Below are 12,128 nucleotides of genomic sequence, written 5' to 3' on the forward strand. Positions count from 1 at the left end.
ATCTTTTCGTGGTAAATTAAAGATCATTCTTGCGGTTGCATTTTGGATTAGTTGTAGTGTGGATAGAGGTAGACCTATATATAGTGCATTACAGTAATCCAGACTTGATAGTACTAACGCTTGTGTAACTGTTCGAAAATCAGATGATAGTAATAACGGTTTAAGTTTTTTGAGCATATGTATTTTAAAGAAAGATTTTTTTGAGTTTCTGAAATGTGTTTGGATAGTGTTACTTTTGAATCAATAGTTATACCTAAGTTTCTTGCATGGTGCTTTATAGATATACATTGCCCGAATGTAAACGTTTTAGGAGGTTGATGATCGGAGTCTGGTACTGTTGATAAGTAAATTTGTTCAGTTTTTGCTGTATTTAGTTTCAATCTGTTGTGAGATAGCCAGGTTCTTATTGTTGTTAAGTAGATTTGGAGTAATGAAAACATGTTAGTCCAGGAGTCTGTAAAATGTAAGATGAATTGTATGTCGTCAGCATATATCTTAAAATTTAAGTTCAGACCATCGAGGAGACTACACAGAGGGAGGAGGTATATATTATGTAATAGTGCTGAAAGTGAGGAGCTTGTGCTACACCTGATCTGGTGGTGTACCACTTGGACTTGCATTTCCCAGTATGGCATGTTCTTATGACTCTCCCAACAGCGAAGCAGCCTTAGACAAAGGCTTTTGTTTCCTCGAATCAGTTACCTTTTTAGTAGGAACAGCCAAATTGAAATCAGGAGCATCAGATTTACCATGGTAAACAGAGCAAGCTACACCTTCAGTGGAGCTGCATTTTGCTCTGCACACGCTGCAGTGTCGGGCTCTCTCAGCCATACTGGAAAACAGCTCTCAGCTTCCAACTGTACCGGCTATATAAGAAGGTATTTAACACTTCATACATCACTTTCTCCTTAAGACTGAAATAAGAACCAGGAAGAGAAAGAGGGACTTTATATTCCTTTGTCTGTAATTATTTAATTACAAGTTTAGATTAGTTGTTTGCTGATTTTCATAGCAATAAAAAGAGGATCACAACTTTTACCACGGTTTATCAAAGGACGTGAAAAATACTGGTCACAGCACCTACCGCTGTCAGTCCAGACCCCCACCCCAAGTGAAACCACCACCAGGCCATGTCAAGGAGGAGCCAGAGCCACTTTGCTACAGCCCCTTGCCATCAATCTGCGGCCGGGCTGCACAGAAGAAAGCCTGGAAAGGGAGGCAGCTCAGGGAAGGTAAGGAAAAGAAATGACAAGCAAAGAGTTTTAAAATAAGCAAAAAACAACAAAAATTAAACAAAAAAGGTAAATAGAGAAAAATTATTTTTTCCTAGCTTCTAAAACTTTTTAGCTGGAATCCAAGTTTTCAAATTATTTATCTAGTCCTGGTCTATTATATAGGATCAAGATTATAGTAAATTAGATAAACACTGTTGTCATGCACTCCAAATTCCAAAGGCCAAAACCTACCAACATAAATCCTTGAGTCTCAGAGCCTTCTCATCAGCAGGTCCAGCTCTCTGGAACTCGATCCCACCTGATTTGAGACAAGAGCCATGCTCTTTAACATTTAGGAAAAGACTAAAAACTTGGCTTTTCAAAAAAGCATTTCCAAGCCTTGAATAAAACCTCCTCTCACTAGCACTAACTCGTATGCAATAATGGAATGTAAACACGAATCAACCAACCTCAAACCCTCTCTCACTAATTCCTGCTGAATATTTATCATACTATTACCATTCACAACTGTCATATTTATTCATTTGATTACCTATGTACCGTTTCATAGTCTTATTTTTTCACTTGCTATTCTAATGTATCAATAGGCTGAAATGTAAATATTGTGCTGTTCAATTTCTCCCCTTCCATCCCAAGTTTATTTTCCTTGTTTTTTGTAACTTTCCCTCTCCCTTTTTCTGATTCACTGTATTTAAAGTTCAAGGTTCTTATTGAAAATATTGTTTTTTACGTTACGTTATGCTTTACACTCCTTCTTATTTGTAAACCGGGTTGATGTGATGCCTATCATGAAACTCGGTATAACAAAAACAATAAATAAATAATAAATAAATAAGTACTGTATGAAGGAGAACAGTCATGATAAAATCTCCCTGTATTTACATGATTTACTTACATTTCTGTTGTATTACATTTAGAAGTAAATCATGTAAATACAGGGAGAGATTTTATATAACAATCTAATTGTAGGTTGAATCATGCTACCATCACATTTTTATGAAACTGGAATCAAACACTAGGACAGAGGTTTAATAATGACCACAACAATGGATTCTGTACACCGCTTTCTATGCATAAGTGACTACATAACTACCCATCCTGCTACATGGGAATTTTAACCGATTAACTTCTCTACAACCAAATGAGAACTAGTATAGCATGAAGGTTACATACCACACCAGGAACTGGAATTGAGTGCAGAAAGTAAACATGCAGTACAAGTTTTTACATTTGCTTTCAAAGCTCAGTTATCATTCTTGCTGCTGTTGGCAGGCTTGCCGGGTGCAGACCAGTAATGGACTATGGACCCTCAGAAAGAACGAGCATGCAAGAACTGCTCACTGACCAAAAGCAACAGCACCTTCATAGAGTGCAACACAACAAACAGCTTGTTGGGCACTGTATCATATTTTGATGTACCACCTTAAGTAGGTCCCAATTTAAACAAAAAAAACTTGCATAATCCTGCCCAGGTCAAGACTGGGAAAGCTGACAAGAGATCATGCAGAACTGTGCAGCGCTGGTGGTGGCAGCGAAGTTTTTAGGCTGAAACCAATGAACTTATTCACTTGTGGATTAAGGGGCTTTGAATTTGGCTTCCAGAAGCAACAGGCTAATCAAGTTTCAATCCATGCTTGCTTCTAAATATTCTAGGTATAGTCTAACAGTCCGATACAGTAAAAAAAAAATGCAGGAGAGCAGGTGCTCCCTGTTGAACGCCCGCTCTCCCGACACGCTCCCAGGCACTTCCGTATTTAAATGAAGTGGTGTGCTAATAAGGACAATAGCATGTCCCTAGTGCCTCCTTATTAGCGGCAGAGGTGGCTGTCAGAGGGTCCAACAACAGACACTCTGTTTTTCTAACCACTGACCGGCGAGCAGAATTTTTTAAGTTTTGGTTCCTCTGACTTAATATCCTAGCGATATTGAGTCAAGTCAGATGTGTACAGAAAAGCAGTATTTTTTGCTTTTCTATACACTTTACCAGGTTGCTTGGCCGCACATTTTACTTTCAGTATCCCAGGGACTAATAGCCTCATCAACATGCATTTGCATAATTCAAACTTTGAGTTAACAAAAGGTTTTATTTGCTTGCAGGGATCAACTACATCAAGTTGTCCACTCTAACAAGCTATTTTTAGTAGTAAAAGGGCAGGACTAGAGTTGGGGAAAGTGACAAGACTACTATCTCCAGGCCAGTATTTATTTATTTATACAGATTTATATACCGATGTTTGGTTGGAGTACATCACCTCGGTTCACAAAGCATACACATTAAAATTCATTCTTCATACAGCAATAAAATCAAGATACAAATTAAACTCACAAAATTATCTAAACCTCAGCATAGATCAAAACAAAAATTTGTACACAGTTTTATAGCTTCTGGGATATAACTCTTAATTTCAACTGCTACTAAATGCCTGGGTGAAAAGCCACGTTTCCAAAGCTTTTTGAAATGTTTTTAGATTAGCTTCCAGTCTTAGATATTCTGGCATGGAGTTCCAAACCTTAGGCCCTGCCAATGACAGAAACACATAACTTTCTAGCTGCTCAGAAGATCTGCTGCATTTTCACCACACATTTGCATTCTCTAGTCCCAACTAGGCCACATTTCCACTTACTCATTTTAACCAAACCATCTTTCCAAAGAGAATTTCTAAATTATATAATGGGGGCATCATCAATTCAGAAATTTTTTAAATATATTTTAATTTGAAAATCCTTTTAATGCAGTTTAAGACCTGGATTGAAAAGATCCTAATTGCAAGGCTCTTAGTTGACAAGCTGACCGAAAAGTCTCGGAACGCAGTTCACCAGATATAAGCCAAAGAATAGGTATAGTTATCTCACCTTATTACCCCACAAGTGCAACCAATTCTCTGGCAATACACTTAAACAGCAAGTGGATGTAGAACTGCCTCTGACAAATGTGTAAAACAATAATACTAGCAATTACCAGATGAGCTCTAAAATGCACCATATGAAGGCAGATTTAAAGGACTACTGCTGAGCTATAACTTCTGTACTGCAGAATACAGATCAACTGTGTTTAGATATGGTCCTACAGGCTCAGCTAAATTGTGTGTTCTCATTTTCCATGGAGTATCCCATATAAATCTTTTACACCAAGAGTTTATATTCTAAATGTTTATGGAATAAGAAACACCTTTGACTTAAAAAAGAAAAAAAAATTGGGGACTCCCTGGGAGGAAGGAGGCCAGACCTTCCATATCCCAACTACTGGGGCTTTTCATCTTACACAGTAAGGCCGATGCAATACCTGTGCACATAAAATGGGCTTTCATGACTAAGCGCAGGCTCTCCTAAGCACATGCCGATCCACCTCTCCCGGGCGCCCAGCTTAATGTTTAAATGAGCTGCTGCAATAAAAAGACAATTCTAGGGGAAATTGTGCATCCCTAGCGCCTCCTCGACATCAAGCACCCAGGAGAGGAGGCTGTCAGTGCGGGTTAGGAAAACAGTTTTACAAGCATTCATTTTCCTAACCTGTGCACAGGCACGGGTTAGGAAAATGGACGCTCGTTAATTGAGTTCCGTTTTCCTAACCTGACCAACAGCTTTTTAATTTTAATTTTTCCCTTACTCCCTTTTTTGGTTCCTCCGACTTAATATCGCCACGATATAAAGTCAGAGGAACAACAGAAAAGCAGTATTTTCTGCTTTTCTGTTAACTTTAGGGGCTCCTAGAGAATTAATTTTTGAGTAGAAATGTGCGCATTGGGGACTTTGTTTTTTGCATAAGTGGGTAACAGCTAATAGCCTCATCAACAAATTTACATGTGCTGTTTGGATGTGCTAATCCCCTTATTGCATAAGGGGTTTTGGACGCACGTCCGAGCGCAGTATATAGCATCGGCCTCAATGTGCAAAGAAAGAGAAATCCCAATGGGTGGAGCTTGATAATAAGTTGTTGGAAATATTACAGTGCTAGACAGTGTTAGGTAGATGGCGTGATTAAAGCCAACACTGGTCTACAGCCAAAATGCTTCCGAAATGGGGTGTTTGGAACTGAGTTCCTGTAAGGTCTAAAGCACTGAGAACCTCTGCCCCTGGCCTCCTCCGGTAGGGGGTAGAGCTTATCCATTGCCTTTGCGACCTTAAGCCCCATATCCAGAATATCCCATTCCTTAAATATCAAGTCCATTGCCGAAAAATGGAAAGGGAAAGCTGACAGCGGCCCCCAAAGACCTAGAACCACTGGGTCCATAGCCCTCAATCTAGATTCCTCTTGGGGGAGCTGAATCCCCAATTCCCCTAAAATACCCGGAATGAGGGGATCCAGCTCATCCCTCCGAAAAAGACAGACGACCTTCGGATCATCTCCATCCATCCCGTGAGACCCCCTGCTGGGGGTCGGTTTCTCCCTCAACCCCCCTGGGAAGCAGGGAGGGTATATCTGGGTCACCCTGATCATCTGTATCCGAAGAAATATCCGGATCTAGCTGAAGCACCCGGACGATGGCTGGGCGTTGACCCCTCCCTGCAGGTCCAGCTTCGTGGTGGCCTTGGCTCGCTTCCGGGATTCAGCCAGAACATCCCGAGTGTGAGGCCGTTTTCTGCCCACCTTAAGAACATGCCATACTGGGTCAGACCAAGGGTCCATCAAGCCCAGCATCCTGTTTCCAACAGAGGCCAAACCAGGCCACAAGAACCTGGCAAGTACCCAAAAACTAAGTCTATTCCATGTTACCATTGCTAATGGCAGTGGCTATTTTTTAAGTCAACTTAATTAATAGCAGGTAATTGACTGACTTCTCCTCCAAGAACTTATCCAATCCTTTTTTAAACACAGCTATACTAACTGCACTAACCACATCCTTTGGCAACAAATTCCAGAGTTTAATTGTGCGTTGACTGAAAAAGAATTCTCTCCGATTAGTTTTAAATGTGCCCCATGCTAACTTCATGGAGTGCCCCCTAGTCTGTTATCCGAAAGAGTAAATAACCGATTCTACCCGTTCTAGACCTCTCATGATTTTAAACACCGCTATCATATCCCCCCTCAGCTGTCTCTTCTCCAAGCTGAAAAGACCTAACCTCTTTAGTCTTTCCTCATAGGGGAGTTGTTCCATCCCCTTTATCATTTTGGTAGCCCTTCTCTGTACCTTCTCCATCGCAATTATATCTTTTTTGAGATGCGGCGACCAGAATTGTACACAGTATTCAAGGTGCGATCTCACCATGGAGTGATACAGAGGCATTATGACATTTTCTGTTTTATTCACCATTCTCTTTCTAATAATTCCCAACATTGTTTGCTTTTTTGACTGCCGCAGCACACTGAGCCCACGATTTCAATGTGTTATCCACTATGACACCTAGATCTCTTTCTTGGGTTGTAGCACCTAATATGGAACCCAACATTGTGTAATTATAGCATGGGTTATTTTTCCCTATATGCATCACCTTGCACTTATCCACATTAAATTTCATCTGCCATTTGGATGCCCAATTTTCCAGTCTCACAAGGTCTTCCTGCAATTTATCACAATCTGCTTGTGATTTAACTACTCTGAACAATTTTGTATCATCTACAAATTTGATTATCTCACTCGTCGTATTTCTTTCCAGATCATTTATAAATATACTAGCCGTTAAGCCCATAACAACGGGCTACATTTAAAAAAATGTTTTTGGTCCATTTCCTTCCCACTTCCTCCCCCCCCCTCACGTCTCCCTCCCCCCCTCATTCTCTCCTCCCTCCCCCCCCCTCCCTCCCTACTCTCTCCTCCCTCCCCTCACTCTCTCCTCACAGCTCATCCACAACCGGCAGACAGGGGGTGTCCCTCCCGCGTCGCCGCCACTGCTCCTCCCTGCCTCGCGCGCCGCCGCCACTACTCCTGCTGCTCCTGATGGTTGCTGCTGCTGCCGCCGCTCCTGCTCCTAAGGAGCAGGCGCCATTTTTTTTTTTCCGGGCACGCTCTGCTCTGGCCGACGTGCTCGCATGCGCGGTAGAGCTGCTCTCTACTGGGCATTTGCGGCACGTCGGTCAGGGCTCCCTTATCTAGTAGATTGAAAAGTAAGGATCCCAACACAGATCCCTGAGGCATTCTACTGCCCACTCCCTTCCACTGAGAAAATTGTCCATTTAATCCTACTCTCAGTTTCCTGTCTTTTAGCCAGTTTGCAATCCACGAAAGGACATCACCACCTATCCCATGACTTTTTCTTTTCCTAGAAGCCTCATGAGGAACTTTGTCAAACGCCTTCGGACAATCCAAGTATACTATATCTACCGGTTCACCTTCCGGGCCTTAAAAGCCTTATACATCAGTAAAACAAAGTCCGAAGAAAATGAAGAGTCTGAAGACAAATCATCTCCATCTCGGACCTCCGCAGCCCTAGCCAAATCAGGCCTCACAAGTCTGTCCCCCTCAGGGACCCTGCACTGCGGGGACAAGCGCGGCAAGGGATCCTCCATCCCCGAGCGCTGTTTCATGCACTGCAGGGGCCACCGGCGCGAGCAGGGCCAAGATGGCGCCCACTGCCTCAGATGCGGACCCCAGCGCATTCAAAATGGCGCCCGTTCCTGCGCTTCACGGGAAGGCCTCGAGAGCCGACTGAAGCTCCCCAAAAGCGCCTCTTATGGTCTGGACCCGGACCCTTCCTGGAGTCATAGAGGCACCCTCTCCCCCAGAGAGGCAAGTATTACATAAACTATCGCATGAGAGCCGCGATCGCGCGGCTCCGCAGTCCCTACACGCGGCCCAACATGACATGTCTGCCCGCAACAAAATCTACTGGCACCCCTCCTAAACGCGGTGAAACAGAGCGCAACCCATCCCCAACGCGACCGGAGGGAAGGGAGAGTCGAGCCCAACAAGGAAGAATACTTTTTTTTTTTTTTTTTTTTTTTTTTTTTAAATACCTTCCAAATCGCCTCCGAGTCCTGGATCCACTGGGGGGAGTAAGCTGGGCTCCCCGGTATCACTCCCAGGTGACCTCACGCTGGAAAAAAGGGTCAAAACCCCCAGTACCTCAGTGGCCTCTGAAACCAGGGGATGATCCCTTCAGGACCTCCCACCTGTGGGAGGCAAAGACTGGGACCTGCAGGCACACACTGTGGTCCCTTGCACTCCTGATCTAATTAACTCCCTATCCTGTCTCTAAATAGACTCTAGCACAGACTGTAAGTTTGGCACTTCCTCCACCTGCTGGAGACAGAAGAATACTGCCAGACTGTAGGTGGCACCAGCCTATATGAGGCGGAGTTTTGTTTAGTAAACTTATGTCTCCATCTGCTGGGGGGAGGGGGGCCAAACCCAGGAGTCTGGACTGATCCTGGTACGTACAGGGAACAGCCGTCTCCAGCAGTTGGTTCGACCAACTTTCCACTTTGGACCATAAAGCCCGTACCACTGGACACAGTTGTAAATAATCTCCCACCAATCCACAATTTTTCCAGCATTTATTGTTAATATTGGGATACATTTTATGAAGTTTGATAGGGGTTAGGTCCCACCGAAGCAGGACGAGATGGAACTACTGCAAGTTTGCTTAAAGCAAAGATCCCATTCCTCCTCTGAATACTCTTTAAAAGGTCCCGTTCCCACTCCCTCACATAATTAACTTTGCCTCCACTATACTTAATTCAGTAGCATATATAACTTCGAAATCACCCCTTTTATCTTGTGGGCATTGTCACACATCCCTTCGAATAAAGATTTTCCCTTACAGAGATTATCCCGCACTTGTTTGGAAAGGAGAAAGTGTCTCAGCTGAAGGTAGGCAAAGTAGTCTACCTGTGGCAGATGAAATTGTTCCTGAATCATCTCAAAGGCTAATATAGACTGCCCTTGCCAAAGGTACATAAACCCTTCTCTCCCATTGTCTAAATGTTTTACCCTCCCTGCCTGCAGGAAATGCATCACACTGCCAGATAGCTGTGGTAAATGTGTATTGGCGAGGGCCCACAATTTTAGTACTCCAGGATTTCCATACCAGCAGAGAGGTCGCTGTGCATGGTGATATATCTGATAAATTGTACAGGGGCTTCCCTCGAGTCCAGAAATGTGCCCAAATTTTCCCTTCTCTCAACATGCCCTCTTCTATGACCACCCATTGTTTACATGTCATCCTATTGTGGAAATCAATGATGGCCTTTAAGTGGGCAGCAGCAAGATATTTTAAAATTTTAGGTACTCCCCAGGCCTCCATTTAATTTTGGTAGGAATTATACCATTCTGGAAATGAGGGCTGGCCAATGTCTCCAGATGAAAGAAAAGATCTTCCTTTAGAGATGTTTCAAGTATCCCACTGGGACATTACACGGCAGAGTTTGGAATAGATATTCTATCTTTGGGATTAAGGACATTTTGACTGCCACAATCCACCCAAGCCAAGATATAGTTAACTTATCCCAGTGTACCAGATCTTGTTCTGGTTTCCTAATCAGTGGTCCATAATTTAATTGGAGCAACTTAGCGTAATCTGCCCCCACCATAACTCCGATATTTCACGGCCAAGCGAGCCCATTGGAAGGGAAACCTCTTTAAGACTACCCTGTTCATCCCCCGCTAAACAGATGGGAAACAGCTCCAACTTATCTATATTAATTCTAAATCCTGATACCTTTCCATATACTTCAAGCACCTGCACCACTACACTTAGGGAGGAAGCTGGCTCGGCCAACGTAAACAAAATGTCATCGGCATATAGGGATATTTTGTATTGTTTCCCCCCCACGGAGATTCCTTTAATATCAGATTGTCATCTAATCCCTTCAGCCAGTGGTTAAATACAAATCGCAAATAGCAGTGGTGACAATAGGCAGTCTTGTCTTGTACCACGCTGCACCTCAAAATATCCCCCATTAATCTTAATACAAGCCCGAGGATTCTTATATAATACCTTGACTGAATTGCAAAAATATTCTCCAAGCCCCATTTTCCCCATTACTTGAAAACGAAAAGGCCAATGCACACGGTCAAACGCCTTCTCAGCATCTACACCGAATAAGACTGAAGATGTCTTCATGTGTTTAACGTAGTGTGTGAGGTTAACAATTTTTCAGACATCATCATCTGCCATCCGTCCGGGCATAAAACCCCCTTGATCCTCATGTACCAGTGTTGTAATAACAAAACTTAAACATTGGCAATGATCTTAGCTAGCAATTTAAAGTCTGTTTATAAGAGATAAAAGGTCTGTACGTCCAGCCGCACTCAGAGCAAAGCTCTATCATCCTTAGAAAGCTCCACCTTGGCCACCCCAGAGTGATGTCCCGGGCAGACAGCATGGCTAATTCAGCCTGCAGGAAAAAAATATACTGCTATTTTTATAGAATAAATGACAAAATCCAGCTACCAGCTAGACATGTGACACAAGAACTGCAGCAAAATTCAATCTAGATCATTTTTCGCCTGGCTCCCAAAAATTCTGGTTGAACTATATGAAGAATATATTTCATCAAAAGTGATTTGATAAATCCACTTTTACACCTACATGATCAGTCTAAATCAAAAGTTGACTTCACACACAAAAAAACATTTCTTGGTGAAATCTATTACAAATATTAAAGTATGACGTTAAGCAGGGCTGGTACAAGGATATTAGGCACACTAGGTAAGCCTTCTGGTCTTGTGCCCCCACCCCCAGACTCAGCCCTGGCTTCTACTGCATTTGCGCCCGAGTGTATGCTTCTTTGTGCTATGAACAGGATAGGCACTGCTCACGGACCACCAAATCTCTACTCAATAGGCACCCCCTAAAGGTAGACACCCGAGACCACCTAGTTTGCCTAATAAGACGTGCCGGCCCAGACATCAACCCAAAAATTTTTTTTTTTTTTGGCAGGGGAGAAGTTTTTAGGAAGAGTTCATTAAAGGCCTATTAGTTTCAGTAGCATTGTCCAGTCTGTTTCACTGTTCATCAATGGATTGGTAGCAATACTTTATAACAGTATTAGTGTAATTTGAAAGCAAAATCATAGCATTTGGGGTCATAAAATATGCATATAGAATTTTACCTATTCATATTTGGTATCAATAATAATGAATACACTGACTACCTAACTTCTAGTTGGTTATGCATGACATAGAAATACATCAACATAAGGTCACTAGGCAATAGCCTTTTCAGTCCAAGCATAAAAAGTGCTACATGGCTCCGACATATTGCTGCCTAAAAGAAAGTTTACTATAGAATACAATGCTGAACAATGAAGAGTGATGTTAGGCTTCCTTCCATTTTACCAGACAAAACTGATGTAAATGCAAAACCATCAATAGAAAAACAGAGCAACCCAGGAGGCAAAGCAGAACCAAAGGCCTTTTCCCGCCCAACTTGTTTGATATTTTGTAAACTTAAAACTATGGACAGCTAGGTGCAGTAAAAGTATAGGCAATATAATCTCACTACATTTATATCAGTGACCCTCAACTTAATGCCCAATTTATTAAGCTTTTTTCTCAGACTCAGAATGAGAGAAAACCTTAGTAAATCAAGCCCAGTGACTACAGTACCTTAAAAACCTTGGTCACTGCAGACATTTCCAGCAATTTACTTCTGCTAATGTTGAGGGATAATCCAGTCTTTACATAACATCCTTCCCTCCTTCAACTTTACATTCATCTCTAAAGAAAACCAGTTAGATCAAAGCCTGCTCTAAAAGGCATCACAACCTACAAAGCATCCCAATGAGACTAATCCTAGAAGATAACACTGTTGAAATTCAAAAGGGCATGGGATAAACACTGCAGATCCCTACAAACTCCAGAACAGAAATGAAAAAATGGGGTAACCTATGTTTTAGTGTATTACTTTTGCAAGATGGAGCCATAGCTACTACCACCCTTAACAAAAAGCAAGGGGGGGTAACCCACACATAGTGGCAGTCACTACCACCTTTAAAAAAAAAAGGTACAGGGG

General features: G+C 42.4%; 1 protein-coding gene across 1 annotated transcript in view; it reads left to right on the forward strand.

Moving 5' to 3' along the window:
- The first annotated feature begins 3,353 nt into the window (after window positions 1-3,353).
- Window positions 3,354-12,128, forward strand: part of LOC115082568 (leucine-rich repeat-containing protein 51-like) — a 54,758-nt gene continuing 45,983 nt past the window's right edge. The window contains exon 1 of the mRNA XM_029586785.1: window positions 3,354-3,429. The gene's annotated coding sequence lies outside the window, so the exon portion shown is untranslated. The remainder of the gene's footprint in view (window positions 3,430-12,128) is intronic.

Source organism: Rhinatrema bivittatum, unplaced genomic scaffold, assembly GCF_901001135.1.
Source record: "Rhinatrema bivittatum unplaced genomic scaffold, aRhiBiv1.1, whole genome shotgun sequence".
NCBI lineage: Eukaryota > Metazoa > Chordata > Amphibia > Gymnophiona > Rhinatrematidae > Rhinatrema > Rhinatrema bivittatum.